Genomic DNA, 21685 nt, shown 5'->3' with positions numbered 1-21685 from the left:
AGTTTTCATAAATCATTCCTATATAGTTTTCATCCAATTACCCATTTAAACTTATTGAAGACAATTACCTGAACTTAATGGTTTCATCCGGTTACACGTATGAGGATTGTGATAATAATAATTCACTCAACTGTCTGTATCCATTGCGGGGTCATGTCTTCAATTAACTTAATTTCTGACTATGAACAGCGCGTTGAAATGGTGGTAGTAGATTAAATGCCATAGATAAATGCTCGTTAGACAAAGTCTCTTACGACAGCTATCGACTTCATTTTGAGGCCATACTCCTATGACTTTATGGTATATTTGTGCTTTTTTTAAGCAAATTGTGCATACGTGACCCCTATTCTAAATATAATGTTCCACATCACAACTTTCTAAATATAATGTTCCACATCACAACTTTCTAAATATAATGTTCCACATCACAACTTTCTAAATATGCAAGTGTTTGGTCAAGAAATCTAGTATGCTTCAAAAAAAAAAAAATCTAGTAAAGTATATAAAAACACAAAATTGGTTAAAAAATCAAAATCAATAATTTCTGGATGAAATAGACATGTAAAATTTGATATTGTTTAAATGGACGAAAATGAAAAAATAGTCAGGATGAAAACAGTTTAATCCTACCCATTTTCAAATACTTTTTCTTATTTTTAATTTACATTAGGATGCATCTAGTTTTATCCTCGCTCTTTTTTAAGTTTAAACCAGGATGAATCCAATTTCATTCTTGCTATTTTTTTGATGTCCATTTCACCCATACTAATTTTAAAAATATTTGGACAAATAACTCATCTTCCGATATAAAAATTGGTTTACTAATTGATTAACGATTATATTAATACAGGGATTAATATTCGAGTGAAGCAAAGCACAAGCTTAGGGGAATGACAACAAAAGAGCCATTTATTCTGGTGTTGGAGATGGAAAGGGTGGTTATTGCCCAAGTTTGAAGCCTAACCTATCAGAGACCGTCTTATGCCAAGAAAAAACTACCTAATATAATTTTGTCTAATTTCTTTCTAGTGACCACTACCAGTAAGGGTGCACACGGTACGGTTTGGCTCGGTTTTTGCCGAGACCGATTACTTGTACCTCCCTAATCTCGGTTCTTAATTTTTGGACCGGTATCTGTATCTTGTTCCTCGGTTCTGGTACCATTCAGGACAAATACGGTACCAAGAACGGTTCCGATACCAGTCGGTATTTTCTGACAGCATTCCAAATATATTTTCTAATATACTTTAAGCATTACAGGATATTAGAAAGGTACAATCTTATGTACATTTTGCAACAGACAAAAATAATTTTGGCCTTGTTCAACCAATCCAGCATGGGTGCATGCAGATAATACCCCAACATACGTTATATGATGGGGTTCAATTTTAAGCGCAAGCATCTCCTCAAACAGTTCAATAGCTTTTAATCCAAGACCATGTTGCATTAAAGCTATAATCATAGACGTCCATGAGACATTATCTCTCATCCAAGAAACCTGACTGAAAACCCGTTTAGCATTTTCAATACTTCCAGCTTTAGCACACATGGAAATTAGAGCATTTGTTACAGAAACTGAAGATTCCGCTCCTGATCTCAAGGCACTAGCGTGAATCTGCTTTCCATGGTTCAGCGAAGCCAAGCTTGAACATTCACTCAGCATGGCAGATAACGTGAAATTGTTAGGCTTCGGTCCATAGCTAAGCAAACATCTAAACATCTCTACAGCATCATTATTTAATCCATTCTGCACATATCCTTCTATCATGGTAGTCCATGCTACCACGTCTGGGTCATTCAGCGAATCAAAGAAGTTTCTATTATGCTTTACATCTCCAATTTTAACATATCCATCAAGCAGAGCTGTCACTGATATGACATTGAGATTCACTGTACCAAATCAAGGATTTGCTCATAGCAAAAAAGCATTACAAAAAAATACAAGCTAATTTCCTAACTAAAATAAATAGTTACTGGAATGCAGTTATATAATGTGTGAGAATTGTGCCTAACTCTTTTAATCCATTAGGGAAACTAAATAGGCCAACACCTTCATTTCATTACAATATTTATCCTAACTATTGAACATTTTACACTTCATATTTACTTTCTAATGTAAACATTATATTATAAACATTGCTAACTCTTTCTATTACTATTAAAATGACCACTAAACAAATGACATGTGTCGGTCTGATATGTAACAACTGGCACTTTTCTGATCGCCGGACCTGAAAGTTTCCGGTCGCCGGGCCCGATAGTTACCAGTAACCATAAAACTACTCTTTAATCTACAATTCATCCATTGAAATCATAAGGATAAAAGGAATGAACACTGGAAATATATAATTATATATTAGTAAATCATGATCATTATATACAAGGAGAACAGTCAGTTACACAAAAATAGTTGTGCGAAATTCCACAAATTACAGATTTCATATGAGAAAGTAGCGACTCAAGAAGCTTTCACAACACAAAAAAGTGTCTGATCCTCAAAATAAAAGAAAGATATGTTTCCACTCCACAAAAGTAGTTAGTCAAGTTTTCATTCCTGCTCAAACTCCATAAACTCCAAGAGACGGGCCAAAGTTACACATTCATTTGCAATATATTCTCCCAAACACCAACAAGATCTGGATTTCTGCTGCAATTAGGACTTTCAACATCTAGAACTAAATTGATGTTGGCAGGTATTGGTGCTGCTATCCAGAAGTGTGATTTACCAATATCTGGGTGCAAGGCATAAACCCCTTCAAAAATCATCTGCACAGAGACAAAAGAAATACGTTCAACTTTAATTCACTCAAATTCTCTTTGACAAATATACATCAACATGATCATAGTAGAGAAGAATCCCAACATTAAGATCTAAAGTCAGAGAGAGTATTGTTGTATACCTTCAATGTTTCACCATCTTCTATCAGTTACCTTTTAAGTACCTGGAGGGAAACACCAAAAAATTTAACAGCAAACAAAAAGTTGAATTTAAGTTGTCACGATTATAGACAAGAACTACCGATATTAAGGCATATGGTTGAGAAAACTAGACCACAAGCCTATCAAGTGCATACAGAACGAAGAAATACTCACTTCTCATCATATGTTTTCGTTGCACAAGTCTTTGTTTAGCTCGTTTCCTGGCAAAATCTGTGTAACCAACACCCAAACTGTTCAGAACTAGTGACACGGGTAAAGAAACTACAAATCGCGTAGAACATAAACGACGTAAGAATGAACTGAGGACAACCTAAACTACAAGCAGAGCAATTGCATTGTTTGAAACCCTTCAAGAGGGTGGAATGGACACAATAGTTGAAGTGAAGGTTGTTCATAAACTAGCAGTTGTACATGCAGCTACTGCCGACAAGGTTTAGTGGTAATAAGAGGGACAATTTTAGACTTGTATATGAATGCAAGTATCGTTTATTCTACCCTAATATGTTAAGAGATATTCTGTACCTAGAGCCAGCATCAGAGTTGTTGATGCTATAGCTAAGTTCACAAGAATAAACCAGAGCAATCCTGTCTTCCTCGGGAACTTCAGTATGCACCAAACTGATCATAGTAACTCCAGATTCAGGCTCATCAAATGAACCCTCACCTGCAACAAACAAATAATCAATATCCAAAAATCCATAATCAATCCAATTCAATAACAAAAAATAAACTCAAAGTAACGCGATATATTACCGCAGAGTAAATCCCATCAGCCCAATTCCCAAACCTCCATTTCTGAGCAATCAATTTCCCATCTTCAAGTTCCAAATTAGTCCCAGTAATAGACCCATCAAACAAACGAAACTCCCCACCAACTTCCTTACTTATCTTAGCATTACTCTGAGTAAAACCCTTCCATCTATTCTCATCCATCAAAATCTCAACCAAATTCTTTGCCCTACAATTATACTTATCTTTCAAAATAATCTTCTTAAACCCCTTCTTCCATTCCTTCTTCTTCTCACTAGCCGACCCGGCCGCAGCACCAACAGCAACAACAACATCCTTCTTCACAGCAGTTGCCATACTCTTCACTTCACCACATTCTTCTTTTTAACTTCCAATTCTTCCTTCTACATCCCTCCTTTCGCCATACTCTGAACATAAACCCTAACTTTCTCCTTCACAATAAGCACGCCTTTTGCAACGAAAGCATCCTTCAATCTCTTACTGGTTTGATCTTCCATCTGTATGCATTTCACCAATTATAAGGAAAAAACAACAAGAAACAACATCAAAACCATATGAAATTGGTTATTCAAAGACAAACAGAAATTCTATAAGTTTGAATAGATATGTCAGACCGGTATTTACTTAAATCTAGGAAGCCAATGATCATCTTCACTAACAGAGTAAGAAAATCCCCAAATTGAAAAACCCTAGTTTAATATCGAGATGAAAAAAACAAATACAAACAAAAATTGAACATCTATTGCAACAAAGAAGATAGACAGCGTTAGGGTTCATGAAACTATACATTTTTAAAGCTCCAATAGTCTTCTTCTTGTTCGTTAATTCTTCTTTTTCCTGAGAAAGAGTAAGGAACAAACCATTTTAGACCAAAATCAAACAAGATCATCAAAAATAACAACAAATTAAGCTCGGGATTATACCTCAATCGTTGTCTAATAGATCGAAGAACAATTATTATCACAGAAAAAGTTTTTTTTTTAATTTCAGGGATAATATCAAATTTTTGGGGTTATGAATGTTTCAATTATAGGATTTTTTTCGATTTCGGATTGGTTTTTGATTCATGGATTAGCAAGGATTCAAAGATTTTTAGGGTTATGAACACGGATTTGTTATGAGGGTTTTGGTTAAGGCGGAGTTAGAGAGGAGAGAACAGACCGAGAAAGAGAAAGGAAAGCAGAGAAAGAGGAAAGTGAGAGGAGAAAAAAAGTTTAGGATTTTGTATAAAAAACTTTGGACATTGGATTCCTCCCCATACGGATTGTGGAGATTTATCAACGGTAGACAATTGGTTTTGGATTCTCCTACGGATTGAGACAAGTGTGTTTCTTTTGAACCTTCGTAAGACCAAAAAGGTGCCACCATGTCAAGATTATGTCATTATAACCATGACACGAATCATACCCCTACATATAAATCAGAATAAATTTAGATATTGTTATCAACCTTCTGAATATATAAATCCGATAAATATATAAGAATGAATCAAAAGAATCAAAATGAAATCAAAACGGTTACTCTCTATCGATTAAGCAAAATTTCAAAACTTAATGACGATAGATTAAGGGTTTCGTTACAGATTCAGACTTATAAGTGGAAGAGGTCAATAAGAAATCTGACAAACATTGGTAGGTTTAGTGCTCATGTGTATATTCCGACATAGTAGGAGATGACATTGAAGATTATATGAACAATATTTGTAGGTTTATGATTCTGATGAAGATTCTGAGTTAGTGGAAGAAGAGATTATTTAGGATAATATAACTTATATTAGTAGATTTAGAGCTTCAATGAAGATTCCGACTTAGTCGAAGAGGTCAGTAAGGATAATATGAACAATATCGGTAGATTTAGGATTCTGATTTAGTAGAGGAGGTCATTAAGGATAATATGAAAAACACTTGTCAGTTTATAGCTCCAGTGAAGATTCTATACTTGGTGGAAGAGGTCATTAAAAGTAATCTGAGAAACATCTGTAGGTTTAGAGCCAGGTGAAGATTTCAACTCCGTAGAAGAGGTTTTTTTCTCTACTTAGTAAAAAAAAAATTCATCTTCCTCAACTTAGTAAATGAACTGAAGATTGTCCCGAAAAATCCTCTTCCTCAACTTAGTAAATGTTTTTTCCTTCTAAACCAAATTTTTTGCTGCTGATATAATTATCGACATTTGACTTGGTAAAAATTCCGAAGAATGTGATCAGGGAGTCAATTTAAATTCTAATTAGAAGTTCAAATTTTGTACTTGTGAAATTTGACGAACAAAAATTGATCTTCTGAAAATGAATTATAACGAACAAAGATTGACATTAGATTGAACATTCGTATGAAGATAGTAATTTTGACTTACAACGAACTAAATATTATATCGATTGAACGCTCGTTTGAAGATTGTAATTTTAACATGCAGCAAACTGAGGATTATCTTGGTAGATTGTTCAACATTCTGAGTTCCGAGAATGGGTTGATCGAAAATTCGAGTTTCGAGAATAAACTGATCGAGATTATGACATTGGAGATTGAAATTTAGACAGAGGATATATTATTGACTTGACATCAAACTAATGAACTTACTACGAACGAGACGCCACATTAAATCAAAATTGATGAAGATCATGAAGTAAATCTTAATTTTCATGGGAGGATTTAGAATTACGATGTAGATCTTCAGTCACAGATTTACACGAGTTCAGTTCATAGAAATTCCTATGTTCACAAATTTGTTCGTGAATTGGCCTTTTGTGGCACGCATACCCAGTACGCATATTGGTTTCAGATCAGTGGTATGCATACCCAGAAACTGCCTTGAGGTACACGTTCCCTATACGCATACCTTGGTGGTCTGAGTTCACGAATTGGGTTGGTACACATGCCCGTTATACACACCGAAATCTGAAATCCAAAGTCATTTCCAGTAGCAAGTACCGAGTCGACTAGAGAATATCTCCTAAGAGTTGAACATAGGTTTTACCCGTTATACACACCATCCTGTCGAATATTTTCAGATGCACTCAATCTATTTTCTATGATATGTTTGGAATTTGATTAACTCTCTAAGACACTTGTAAGACATATTTGATCACAATCACTTGTGATTGAAGCCCGAGTCCCCATAAATAAATCAGAAATTTAAAAAATTCTAACATCAGAAAATAAACACTCACTCAAAGATGCATTTTTAACCTACAACGAACTAAAGATTTCCTTGGATAAGAATAAAGATCAAAGATTGCCTTGGATAAGAATAAAGATCAAATTTTCGATACTGAACTTATAAGGAACGAGACTATGACATTAGATAGAAATTGAACAGTCGTTTAAATATGTAAATATGAACTAGACGTGATTCGAACACGCATCTTCCGACGTGAAGTCGGACGTGCTACCATCGTACCACTAGTTCTGCTTATATTCTGGATGTGGGTTTCAACATTTCTCAGTATTTTAAACAAAGTTATACAGATAGAGGTTGCAGAAAGTTCATAAATGGAGCAATACTTGTAAACATACAGTGTTATTCCAAACTGGGACTAAGACCAATAATTGTAGACATACCTGTGACTTGTACATGCATATCCAGATACAAACAGTTTAAACAAACCTTATGAGTTTTCTAGCAAGTGATATCTGAACTGCTCACCTTCCCTTGGGGTTTAACCCTTAGCGGAACCAATGAAGATTCATATCTTCTGCTAGCACGTCCTGGTCACAGAGGTTTCGAACAATTTCAGGGAATAACTTCATCAGCTTGGCATACATAAATTTGTTTCAAAATTTATCATTCATTTTACAAAACCATGTATCATTCATTCCATGTACAAATTTTGTCTTTTCTCGTTTAGCATTTCATTTCCAACTACAACCAACTTGATCCAGTTGCACCTAAAACCCATAAGATGTCAAAATAAAACTATGTCCAAATTACGCCAATTGGCATGGACTTACAATCATCATTACCAGCAACTTTATATTTCCTATAACTTCCTGCAAATAAACAATGACTGCTCTGGAATCGAGAACATTCAAAAATTAGTGCGAAGTTTGGTAACTAGGAACTTGAAGATAATTTCCAGTAACAACACCAGAGAGAAATGAAAACAGAGTTGATGGTTGCCTGCACAAAAGGATTCCAGCATTACACAGGTATTGTTGTACATATGTTAATGCTTGCCTGTACAAGTTATAAATATAAATGACGGAAATCAAATCGAGCTGCGAGACAAGAAGTGAAACAGAGTTGCAAGTCTGGAATCAGTATAGAAGGCAAAGTACAGTGTGACATGATTCATTCGATTATGTTCAGGACTGAAAGCTTCTTAAAGGTGTTCTATAGTATATTTGGAAACAACGAAAAGAACCTACAGAAGAATAAAAACAAACCATGACACCTGACATCATTAATGTCTTTGCAAGGGTTTCTAAAGAACAACTCCCTTTCCAATTTAAAATCCCAAGCATTAACATCCTCGAACAATATCTATTGGCCACTATGGTCTTTTCTTATAATAAAAACCCTTATGATAAGAAACCTTAAACTCATTGTGATTATAAATTTTTTTTAATAACCCACCTCAATTGATAAAGAGAACCCATGCTGACACCAAGCAAGCTTACCACATTTTCAGATGCAACAAGTAAATAAATGTGCAGACCCCATACTAACCTCAACCAAACTTACACCCAAACTAGCCTCTTAACTAACCTTAAGCAAACTAAGATGCTGTAATTTCTTATCCAGTATTCCCACTTTAAAGTCTAGAACGACCAGTCAGCACAGAGGTCGGAAGGGATGTTACAGAACAGTAAAAACGGATTCTTGAAGAAACTATGGACCTACACAAACAACAGTCATTTAGAACTATTGCACATCGTTAAAAATTCTGGATACAAGAATATCCACTACAAATATTATGGCCTTTTCACCTATATAAATATCATAAGACAACAAAAAATCAGAGAAATAATATTGCACCTTTGATTTATTCAATCTGGATATGTATTCTGCGCACCAAGCTAAAGCCAGAGCTAGATCCCTGCTTTGAAGGGCATCAATGACCTTCTTTGCAGCGTAGAAAACATTGATTTCAACAAGATCCTGTAAGAGATTTTAGGTAAGTATCTTTAACAGAAAATGTAAATGAGAAGCAATGTAATACTCTATGTGAATCTTTTTCCATGGCCAAAACCGTTATCCCCATGCACGCATAATGAGATTTAATATGAATGAAATGTATGCTGATAAAAGCATTACAATTAAATCCACTGCTAGACAATGCAGGATATCCTTCATTACCGACCACGACTACAATTGGCTTCATTACACAGAGTTGTACGTCTAAGTATAAATTAATATTTTGATGTTGCACCATATTCACATCATCCACTCTACATGGCTTCAACTACGGCACATTGTACTGGCTGAATTATAATTACAAATAATGGTTTAATGGGACACTAAAAACATTCTTTGTGTATACCCTAGTTATCTAATTATTCACCTGAAACGGTTGTGCTTGAATTTTTTTTTTTCTTTCTAGTTAAAATTAGATTTTACCCCTCAGTAACCACTGCATGATCAACTCAAATCTTCCAAATAGCTTAAGAATCACGACTTCAACAACTTTCTCTAACATTAATCTATCTAAGCAATCACAGTTTTGAGCGGATCTTAAGAAAAACTACCACAGAAAAATAGATGGAATCAAACCCACATTATAAAAGGACCTAATTTAATCATGTTTCAACATATACCAAACCAATTTCAAAGTAATCAAAAACCCCATATCTCAAACGAAAACAGAAAAGAAATTGAGATACATACCGCAATTTAGGTCAGAGAGTTTTAGTATGTCACGAGAGCTACGATCGAAAGAAGAAGGAAGAAAATGAACCTTTCGATTGCCCCTAGTCGTAGAGATAACAAAAATCAATGGTAAAACGGATTAGATCAATAAGGGAATCGAGACCATAGGGCAAAATTAATCGAGATTGAGTCTGTTGCTTTCAATTGATTGCAAAAGGGAAGCTTAGAGTGATTTTTTCTAGAGCGCAGGCTTTGATTCAACTGATTTCAAACCAAAGTTCTCATTAGGTTTTCTTTCTACCATTTTTTCTTTCTTGTACATGTACCAGTAATATTGCTTTGGTTCTATCGAGTGTGGACCGTGGACGCTGGACCCATTGGCTCTTGGATTGAAATTTTGGTTAAGAAATGGAACTAAACTTTGCTTCCCGCACCCATTGGTTCTTGGAATTAAGTTATTTTAGGGTTCTAGAATTATCAATCGGTTCCACGCAAGAGATTTAAGAAACTTAGAAATTCATTTTATTTTTCTAGTTATTCAAAAAAAATCAATGTGTGAGATATGTGAAAGTGTGTTATAAATGAAATTGTAAACAGTTATAAAGATGGGGTTGATTTTAGGATACATGTAGTTATGGGTAGAAATATTGATATTAGTTATTTAGTAGAGATGTGTGAGTTTTGTTATTTAGTAGAGATGTGTGAGTTTAGTTTTTATAAGTTAATTCCTAATTGTAGTAACTATTGGTTAATTTGCTAACTCTTTATAAGGGTTACTAGAATTATAATGGATCATTTGTGTTATCATAAAAAAATTAGTTAGAAAGCACATTGTTAGTAAAACCTTGATTTGGTGTAGTGATTCGAAACCATGCCTATCACTACACCAAATCAAGGATTTGCTCATAGCAAAAAAGCATTACAAAAAAATACAATCTAATTTGCCTAACTAAAATAAATAGTTACTGGAATGCAGTTATATAATGTGTGAGAATTGTGCCTAACTCTTTTAATCCATTAGGGAAACTAAATAGGCCAACACCTTCATTTCATTACAATATTTATCCTAACTATTGAACATTTTACACTTCATATTTACTTTGTAATGTAAGCATTATGTTATAAACATTGCTAACTCTTTCTATTACTATTAAAATGACCACTAAACAAATGACATGTGTCGGTCTGATATGTAATAACCGGCACTTTTCTGATCGCCGGACCTGACCATTTCCGGTAATCGGACCTGAAAGTTTCCGGTCCCGGAACTGAAAGTTTCCGGTCGTCGGGCCTGATAGTTACCAGTACCCATAAAACTACTCTTTAAACTACAATTCATCCATTGAAATCATAAGGGTAAAAGGAATGAACACTGGAAATATATAATTATATATTAGTAAATCATGATCATTATATACAAGGAGCACAGTCAGTTACGTAAAAATAGTTGTGCAAAATTCCACAAATTACAGATTTCATATGAGAAAGTAGCGACTCAAGAAGCTTTCACAACACAAAAAAGTGTCTGATCCTCAAAATAAAAGAAAGATATGTTTCCACTCCACAAAAGTAGTTAGTAAAGTTTTCATTCCTGCTCAAAGTCCATAAACTCCAGGAGACGGGCCAAAGCTACCCATTCATTTGCAATATATTCTCTCAAACACCAACAAGACCTGGATTTCTGCTGCAATTAGGACTTTCAACATCTAGAACTAAATTGTTGTTGGCAGGTATTGCTGCTGCTATCCAGAAGTGTGATTTACCAATATCTAGGTGCAAGGCATAAACCCCTTCAAAAATCATCTGCACAGAGACAAAAGAAATACGTTCAACTTTAATTCACTCAAATTCTCTTTGACAAATATACATCAACATGATCATAGTAGAGAAGAATCCCAAAAACATTAAGATTTAAAGTCAGAGAGAGTATTGTTGTATACCTTCAATGTTTCACCATCTTCTATCAGTTACCTTTTAAGTACCTGGAGGGAAACACCAAAAAATTTAACAGCAAACAAAAAGTTGAATTTAAGTTGTCACGATTATAGACAAGAACTACTGATATTAAGGCATATGGTTGAGAAAACAAGAGCACAATCCTATCAAGTGCATACAGAACGAAGAAATACTCACTTCTCATCATATGTTTTCGTTGCACAAGTCTTTGTTTAGCTCGTTTCCTGGCAAAATCTGTGTAACCAACACCCAAACTGTTCAGAACTAGTGACACGAGTAAAGAAACTACAAATCGCGTAGAACATAAACGACGTAAGAATGAACTGAGGACAACCTAAACTACAAGCAGAGCAATTAGCATTGTTTGAAACCCTTCAAAGGGGTGGAATGGGCACAATAGTTGAAGTTAAGGTTGTTCATAAACTAGCAGTTGTACATGCAGCTACTGCCGACAAGGTTTAGTGGTAATAAGAGGGAAAATTTTAGACTTGTATATGAATGCAAGTATCGTTTCTTCTACCCTAATATGTTAAGATATGTTATGTACCTAGAGCCAGCATCAGAGTTGCTTATGCTATAGCTAAGTTCACAAGAATAAACCAGAGCAATCCTGTCTTCCTCAGGAACTTCAGTATGCACCAAATTGATCACAGTAACTCCAAATTCAGGCTCATCAAATGAACCCTCACCTGCAACAAACAAATAATCAATATCCAAAAATCCATAATCAATCCAATTCAATAACAAAAAATAAACTCAAAGTAACGCGATATATTACCGCAGAGTAAATCCCATCATCCCAATTCCCAAACCTCCATTTCTAAGCAATCAATTTCCCATCTTCAAGTTCCAAATTAGTCCCAGTAATAGACCCATCAAACAAACTAAACTCCCCACCAACTTCCTTACTTATCTTAACATTACTCTGAGTAAAACCCTTACATCTATTCTCATCCATCAAAATATCAACCAAATTATTTGCCCTACAATTATACTTCTCTTTCAAAATAATCTTCTTGAACCCCTTCTTACATTCCTTCTTCTTCTCACTAGCCGACCCGGCCGCAGCAGCAACAGCAACAATAACATCCTTCTTCACAGCAGTTGCCATACTCTTCACTTCACCACATTCTTCTTTTTAACTTCCAATTCTTCCTTCTACAGCCCTCCTTTCGCCATACTCTGAACATAAACCCTAACTTTCTCCTTCACAATAAGCACGCCTTTTGCAACGAAAGCATCCTTCAATCTCTTACTAGTTTGATCTTCCATCTGTATGCATTTCATCAATTATCTGGAAAAATCAACAAGAAACAACATCAAAACCATATGAAAATGGTTATTCAAAGACAAACAGAAATTCTATAAGTTTTAATAGATTTATCAGACCGGTATTTACTTAAATCTAGGAAGCCAATGATCATCTTCACTAACAGAGTAAGAAAATCCCAAATTGAAAAACCCTAGTTTAATATCGAGATGAAAAAAAAAATACAAACAAAAATTGAACATCTATTGCAACAAAGAAGATAGACAGCGTTACGGTTCATGAAACTATACATTTTTGAAGCTCCAATAGTCTTCTTCTTGTTCATTAATTCTTCTTTTGCCTGAGAAAGAGTAAGGAACAAACCATTTTAGACCAAAATCAAACAAGATCATCAAAAATAACAACAAATTAAGCTCGGGGTTATACCTCAATCGTTGTCTAATAGATCGAAGAACAATTATTATCACAGAAAATGTTTTTTTTTTTAATTTCAGGGACAATATCAAATTTTTGGGGTTATGAATGTTTCAATTAGAGGATTTTTTTCGATTTCGGATTGTTTTTTGATTCACGGATTAACAAGGATTCAAAGATTTTTAGGGTTATGAACACGGATTTGTTATGAGGGTTTTGGTTAAGGCGGAGTTAGAGAGGACAGAACAGACCGATAAAGAGAAAGGAAAGCAGAGAAAGAGGAAAGTGAGAGGAGAAAAAAAGTTTAGGTTTTTGTATAAAAAATTTGGACGTTGGATTCCTCCTCATACGGATTTTGGAGATTTATCAACGGTAGACAATTGGTTTTGGATTCTCCTACGGATTGAGACAAGTGTGTTTCTTGAGAACACAAGTGTGTTTATTTTGACCTTCGTAAGACCAAAATCCAAAGTTTCGTATTTCGAAATACTCTCATTTTTGGTAGCAATGTAGAGTTTTATAGGGGACACATGTCACCAAAATATTAGATTCAAATTAATAGTCGTTTGATGTTTTTGAGAAAAAGGTGCCACCTTGTCAAGATTATGTCATTATAACCATGATACGAATCATACCCCTACATATAAATCAGAATAAATTTAGATATTGTTATCGACCTTCTGACTATATAAATCCGAAAAATATATAAGAATGAATCAAAAGAATCAAAATGAAATCAAAAGGGTTACTCTCTATCGATTAAACAAAATTTCAAAACTTAATGATGATAGATTAAGGGTTTCGTTAAAGATTCAGACTTATAAGTGGAAGAGGTCAATAAGAAATCTGACAAACATTGGTAGGTTTAGTGCTCAGGTGTATATTCTGACATAGTAGGAGATGACATTGAAGATTATATGTACAATATTGGTAGGTTTATGATTCTGATGAAGATTCTGAGTTAGTGGAAGAAGAGATTATTTAGGATAATATAACATATATTAGTAGATTTAGAGCTTCAATGAAGATTCCGACTTAGTCGAAGAGGTCAGTAAGGATAATATGAACAATATCGGTAGATTTAGGATTCTGATTTAGTAGAGGAGGTCATTAAGGATAATATGAAAAACACTTGTCAGTTTATAGATCCAGTGAAGATTCTATACTTGGTGGAAGAGGTCATTAAGGGTAATCTGAGAAACATCTGTAGGTTTAGAGCCAGGTGAAGATTTCAACTCAGTAGAAGAGGTTTTTTTTTCAACTTAGTAAAAAAAAATTTCATCTTCCTCAACTTAGTAAATGAACTGAAGATTGTCCCGGAAAATCCTCTTCCTCAACTTAGTAAATGTTTTTTCCTTCTAAACCAAATTTTTTGCTGCTGATATAATTATCGACATTTGACTTGGTAAAAATTCCGAAGAATGTGATCAGGGAGTCAATTTAAATTCTAATTAGAATTTCAGATTTTGTACTTGTGAAATTTGACGAACAAAAATCAATCTTCTGAAAATGAATTATAACGAATAAAGATTGACATTAGATTGAACACTCGTATGAAGATAATAATTTTGACTTACAATGTACTAAAGATTATATCGATTGAACGCTCGTTTGAAGATTGTAATTTTAACATGCAGCAAACTGAGGATTATCTTGGTAGATTGTTCAACATTCTGAGTTCCGAGAATGGGTTGATCGAAAATTCGAGTTTCGAGAATAAACTGATCGAGATTATGACATTGGAGATTGAACTTTCGACAGAGGATATATTATTGACTTGACATCAAACTAATGAACTTACTACGAACGAGACGCCACATTAAATCAAAATTGATGAAGATCATGAAGTAGATCTTAATTTTCATGGGAGGATTTAGAATTACGATGTAGATCTTCAGTCACAGATTTACACGAGTTCAGTTCATAGAAATTCCTATGTTCACAAATTTGTTCGTGAATTGGCCTTTTGTGGTACGCATACCCAGTACGCATATTGGTTTCAGATCAGTGGTATGCATACCCAGAAACTGCCTTGAGGTACACGTTCCCTATACGCATACCTTGGTGGTCTGAGTTCACGAATTGGGTTGGTACACATACCCGTTATACACACCGAAATCCGAAATCCAAAGTAATTTCCAGTAGCAAGTACCGATTCGACTAGAGAATATCTCCTAAGAGTTGAACATAGATTTTACCCGTTATACACACCATCCTGTCGAATATTTTCAGATGCACTCAATCTATTTTCTATGATATGTTTGGAATTTGATTAACTATCTAAGACACTTGTAAGACATATTTGATCACAATCACTTGTGATTGAAGCCCGAGTCCCCATAAATAAATCAGAAATTTAAAAAATTCTAACATCAGAAAATAAACACTCACTCAAACATGCATTTTTAACCTACAACGAACTAAAGATTTCCTTGGATAAGAATAAAGATCAAAGATTGCCTTGGATAAGAATAAAGATCAAATTTTCGATACTGAACTTATAAGGAAAGAGACTATGACATTAGATAGAAATTGAACAGTCGTTTAAATATGTAAATATGAACTAGACGTGATTCGAACACGCATCTTCCGACGTGAAGTCGGACGTGCTACCATCGCACCACTAGTTCTGCTTATATTCTGGATGTGGGTTTCAACATTTTTCAGGATTTTAAACAAAGTTATACAGATAGAGGTTGCAGAAAGTTGATAAATGGAGCAATACTTGTAGACATACTGTGTTATTCCAAACTGAGACTAAGACCAATAATTGTAGACATACCTGTGACTTGTACATGCATATCCAGATACAAACAGTTCAAACAAACCTTATGAGTTTTCTAGCAAGTGATATCTGAACTGCTCACCTTCCCTTGGGGTTTAACCCTTAGCGGAACCAATGAAGATTCATATCTTCTGCTAGCACGTCCTGGTCACAGAGGTTTCGAACAATTTCAGGGAATAACTTCATCAGCTTGGCATACATAAATTTGTTTCAAAATTTATCATTCATTTTACAAAACCATGTATCATTCATTCCATGTACAAATTTTGTCTTTTCTCGTTTAGCATTTCATTTCCAACTACAACCAACTTGATCCAGTTGCACCTAAAACCCATAAGATGTCAAAATAAAACTATGTCCAAATTACGCCAATTGGCATGGACTTACAATCATCATTACCAGCAACTTTATATTTCCTATAACTTCCTGCAAATAAACAATGACTGCTCTGGAATCGAGAACATTCAAAAATTAGTGTGAAGTTTGGTAACTAGGAACTTGAAGATAATTTCCAGTAACAACCAGAGAGAAATGAAAACAGAGTTGATGGTTGCCTGCACAAAAGGATTCCAGCATTACACAGGTACTGCTGTACATATGTTAATGCTTGCCTGTACAAGTGATAAATATAAATGACGGAAATCAAATCGAGCTGCGAGACAAGAAGTGGAACAGAGTTGCAAGTCTGGAATCAGTAAAGAAGGCAAAGTACAGTGTGACATGATTCATTCGATTATGTTCAGGACTGAAAGCTTCTTAAAGGTGTTCTATAGTATATTTGGAAACAACGAAAAGAACCTACAGAAGAATAAAAACAAACCATGACACCTGACATCATAAATGGCTTTGCAAGGGTTTCTAAAGAACAACTCCCTTTCCAATTTAAAATCCCAAGCATTAACATCCTCGAACAATATCTATTGGCCACTATGGTCTTTTCTTATAATAAAAACCCTTATGATAAGAAACCTTAAACTCATTGAGATTTTAAATTTTTTTTAATAACCCACCTCAATTGATAAAGAGAACCCATGCTGACACCAAGCAAGCTTGCCACATTTTCAGATGCAACAAGTAAATGTGCAGACCCCATACTAACCTCAACCAAACTTACACCCAAACTAGCCTCTTAACTAACCTTAAGCAAACTAAGATGCTGTAATTTTTATCCAGTATTCCCACTTTAAAGTCTAGAACGACCAGTCAGCACAGAGGTCGGAAGGGATGTTACAGAACAGTAAAAACGGATTCTTGAGGAAACTATGGACCTACACAAACAACAGTCATTTAGAACTATTGCACATCGTTCAAAATTCTGGATACAAGAATATCCACTACAAATATGATGGCCTTTTCACCTAGATAAATATCATAAGACAAACAAAAAATCAGAGAAATAATGTGCACCTTTGATTTATTCAATCTGGATTTGTACTCTGCGCACCAAGCTAAAGCCAGAGCTAGCTCCCTGCTTTGAAGAGCATCAATGACCTTCTTTGCAGCGCAGAAGACATTGATTTCAACAAGATCCTGTAAGAGATTTTAGGTAAGTATCTTTAACAGAAAATGTAAATGAGAAGCAATGTAATACTCTATGTGAATCTTTTTCCATGGCCAAAACCGATATCCCCATGCACGCATAATGAGATTTAATATGAATGAAATGTATGCTGATAAAAGCATTACAATTAGATCCACTGCTAGACAATGCAGGATATCCTTCATTACCGACCACGACTACAATTGGCTTCATTACACAGAGTTGTACGTCTAAGTATAAATTAATATTTTGATGTTGCACCATATTCACATCATCCACTCTACATGGCTTCAACTACGGCACATTGTACTGGCTGAATTATAATTACAAATAATGGTCTAATGGGACACTAAAAACATTCTTTGTGTATACCCTAGTTATCTAATTATTCACCTGAAACGGTTGTGCTTGAATTTTTTTTTTCTTTCTAGTTAAAATTAGCTTTTACCCCTCAGTAACCACTGCATGATCAACTCAAATCTTCCAAATAGCTTAAGAATCACGACTTCAACAACTTTCTCTAACATTAATCTATCTAAGCAATCACAGTTTTGAGCGGATCTTAAGAAAAACTACCACAGAAAAATAGATGGAATCAAACCCACATTATAAAAGGACCTAATTTAATCATGTTTCAACATGCACCAAACCAATTTCAAAGTAATCAAAAACCCCATATCTCAAACGAAAACAGAAAAGAAATTGAGATACATACCGCAATTTAGGTCAGAGAGTTTTAGTATGTCACGAGAGCTACGATCGAAAGAAAGGAAGAAAATGAACCTTTCGATTGCCCCTGGTCGTAGAGATAACACAAAATCAATGGTAAAACGGATTAGATCAATAAGGGAATCGAAACCATAGGGAAAATTGATCGAGATTGAGTCTGTTTCTTTCAATTGATTGCAAAAGGGAAGCTTAGAGTGGTTTTTTTCTGGAGCGCAGGCTTTGATTCAACTGATTTCAAACCAAAGTTCTCATTAGGTTTTTTTCGACCATTTGTTCTTTCTTGTACAGGCACCAGTAATATTGCTTTGGTTCTATCGAGTGTGGACCGTGGACGATGGACCCATTGGCTCTTGGACTGAAATTTTGGTTAAAAAATGGAACTAAACTTTGCTTCCCGCACCCATTGGTTCTTGGAATTAAGTTATTTAGGGTTCTAGAATTATCAATCGGTTCCAGGCAAGAGATTTAAGAAACTTAGAAATTCATTTTATTTTCTAGTTATTCAAAAAAAATCAATGTGTGAGATATGTGAAAGTGTGTTATAAATGAAATTGTAAAGTTATAAAGATGGGGTTGATTTTAGGATACATGTAGTTATGGGTAGAAATATTGATATTAGTTATTTAGTAGAGATGTGTTAGTTTTGTATAACTAATGAACTCACACTTTGGAATAGTTATTTAGTTTTTATAAGTTAATTCCTAATTGTAGTAACTATTGGTTAATTTGCTAACTCTTTATAAGGGTTACTAGAATTATAATGGATCATTTGTGTTACATAAAAAATTAGTTAGAAAGCACATTGTTAGTAAAACCTTGATTTGGTGTAGTGATTCGAAACCATGCCTATAGATTTGCTCATAGCAAAAAAGCATTACAAAAAAATACATCTAATTTGCCTAACTAAAATAAATAGTTACTGGAATGCAGTTATATAATGTGTGAGAATTGTGCCTAACTCTTTTAATCCATTAGGGAAACTAAATAGGCCAACACCTTCATTTCATTACAATATTTATCCTAACTATTGAACATTTTACACTTCATATTTACTTTGTAATGTAAACATTATGTTATAAACATTGCTAACTCTTTCTATTACTATTAAAATAACCACTAAACAAATGACATGTGTCGGTCTGATATGTAACAACCGGCATTTTCTGATCGCCGGACCTGACCATTTCCGGTAATCGGACCTGAAAGTTTCCGGTCGTCGGGCCTGATAGTTACCAACTTACCATTACCCATAAAACTACTCTTTAATCTACATTCATCCATTGAAATCATAAGGGTAAAAGGAATGAACACTGGAAAATATAATTATATATTAGTAAATCATGATCATTATATACAAGGAGCACAGTCAGTTACGTAAAAATAGTTGTGGAAAATTCCACAAATTACAGATTTCATATGAGAAAGTAGCGACTCAAAAGCTTTCACAACACAAAAAAGTGTCTGATCCTCAAAATAAAAGCAAGATATGTTTCCATTCCACAAAAGTATTAGTTAGTCAAGTTTCATTCCTGCTCAAACTCCATAAACTCCAGGAGACGGGCCAAAGTTACCCATTCATTTGCAATATATTCTCTCAAACACCAACAATACCTGGATTTCTGCTGCAATTAGGACTTTCAACATCTAAACTAAATTGTTGTTGGCAGGTATTGCTGCTGCTATCCATAAGTGTGATTTACCAATATCTGGTGCAAGGCATAAACCCCTTCAAAAATCATCTGCACAGAGACAAAAGAATACGTTCAACTTTAATTCACTCAAATTCTCTTTGACAAATATACATCAACATGATCATAGTAGAGAAGAATCCCAAAAACATTAAGATCTAAAGTCAGAGAGAGTATTGTTGTATACCTTCAATGTTTCACCATCTTCTATCAGTTACCTTTTAAGTACCTGGAGGGAAACACCAAAAAATTTAACAGCAAACAAAAAGTTGTATTTAAGTTGTCACGATTATAGACAAGAACTACGATATTAAGGCATATGGTTGAGAAAACTAGAGCACAAGCCTATCAAGTGCATACAGAACGAAGAAATACTCACTTCTCATCAGATGTTTTCGTTGCACAAGTCTTTGTTTAGCTCGTTTCCTGGCAAAATGCGTAACAACACCCAAACTGTTCAGAACTAGTGACACGGTAAAGAAACTACAAATCGCGTAGAACATAAACGACGTAAGAATGAACTGAGACAACCTAAACTACAAGCAGAGCAATTAGCATTGTTTGAAACCCTTCAAAGGGGTGGAATGGACACAATAGTTGAAGTGAAGGTTGTTCATAAACTAGTTTTACTTGCAGCTACTGCCGACAAGGTTTAGTGGTAATAAGAGGGACAATTTTAGACTTGTATATGAATGCAAGTATCGTTTCTTCTACCCTAATATGTTAAGAGATGTTCTGTACCTAGAGCCAGCATCAGAGTTGCTGATGCTATAGCTAAGTTCACAAGAATAAACCAGAGCAATCCTTTCTTCCTCGGGAACTTCAGTATGCACCAAATTGATCACAGTAACTCCAAATTCAGGCTCATCAAATGAACCCTCACCTGTAACAAACAAATAATCAATATCCAAAAATCCATAATCAATCCAATTCAATAACAAAAAATAAACTCAAAGTAATGTGGTATATTACCGCAGAGTAAATCCCATCAGCCCAATTCCCAAACCTCCATTTCTGAGCAATCAATTTCCCATCTTCAAGTTCCAAATTAGTCCCAGTAATAGACCCATCAAACAAACTAAACTCCCCACCAACTTCCTTACTTATCTTAGCATTACTCTGAGTAAAACCCTTCCATCTGTTCTCATCCATCAAAATCTCAACCAAATTATTTGCCTTACAATTATACTTCTCTTTCAAAACAATCTTCTTAAACCCCTTCTTCCATTCCTTGTTCTTCTCACTAGCCGACCCGGCCGCAGAAGCAACAGCAACAATAACATCCTTCTTCACAGCAGTTGCCATACTCTTCACTTCACCACATTCTTCTTTTTAACTTCCAATTCTTCCTTATACATCCCTCCTTTCGCCAAACTCTGAACATAAACCCTAACTTTCTCCTTCACAATAAGCACGCCTTTTGCAACGAAAGCATCCTTCAATCTCTTACTGGTTTGATCTTCCATCTGTATGCATTTCATAAATTATCTGGAAAAATCAACAAGAAACAACATCAAAACCATATGAAAATGGTTATTCAAAGACAAACTGAAATTCTATAAGTTTGAATATATATATATCAGATTGGTATTTACTTAAATCTAGGAAGCCAATGATCATCTTCACTAACAGATTAAGAAAATCCCCAAATTGAAAAACCCTAGTTTAATATCGAGATGAAAAAAACAAATACAAACAAAAATTGAACATCTATTGCAACAAAGAAGATAGACAGCGTTAGGGTTCATGAAACCATACATTTTTGAAGCTCTAATAGTCTTCTTCTTGTTCATTAATTCTTCTTTTGCCTG

At 34.6% G+C, this 21685-nt stretch overlaps 2 pseudogenes; both read right to left on the bottom strand.

Annotated features, from left to right (window-relative positions):
* Positions 1 to 11148: 11148 nt before the first annotated feature.
* Positions 11149 to 17010, bottom strand: LOC113334656 (annotated as a pseudogene).
* Positions 17011 to 17107: 97 nt separating this feature from the next.
* LOC113334655 lies at positions 17108 to 21340 on the bottom strand (annotated as a pseudogene).
* Between the last annotated feature and the right edge of the window lie 345 nt (positions 21341 to 21685).

The sequence above is a fragment of the Papaver somniferum genome, unplaced genomic scaffold, assembly GCF_003573695.1.
Source record: "Papaver somniferum cultivar HN1 unplaced genomic scaffold, ASM357369v1 unplaced-scaffold_137, whole genome shotgun sequence".
NCBI lineage: Eukaryota > Viridiplantae > Streptophyta > Magnoliopsida > Ranunculales > Papaveraceae > Papaver > Papaver somniferum.
The sequence above is the reverse complement of the archived record's forward strand: the minus strand, read 5'-3'. Positions and strand labels throughout refer to the sequence as shown.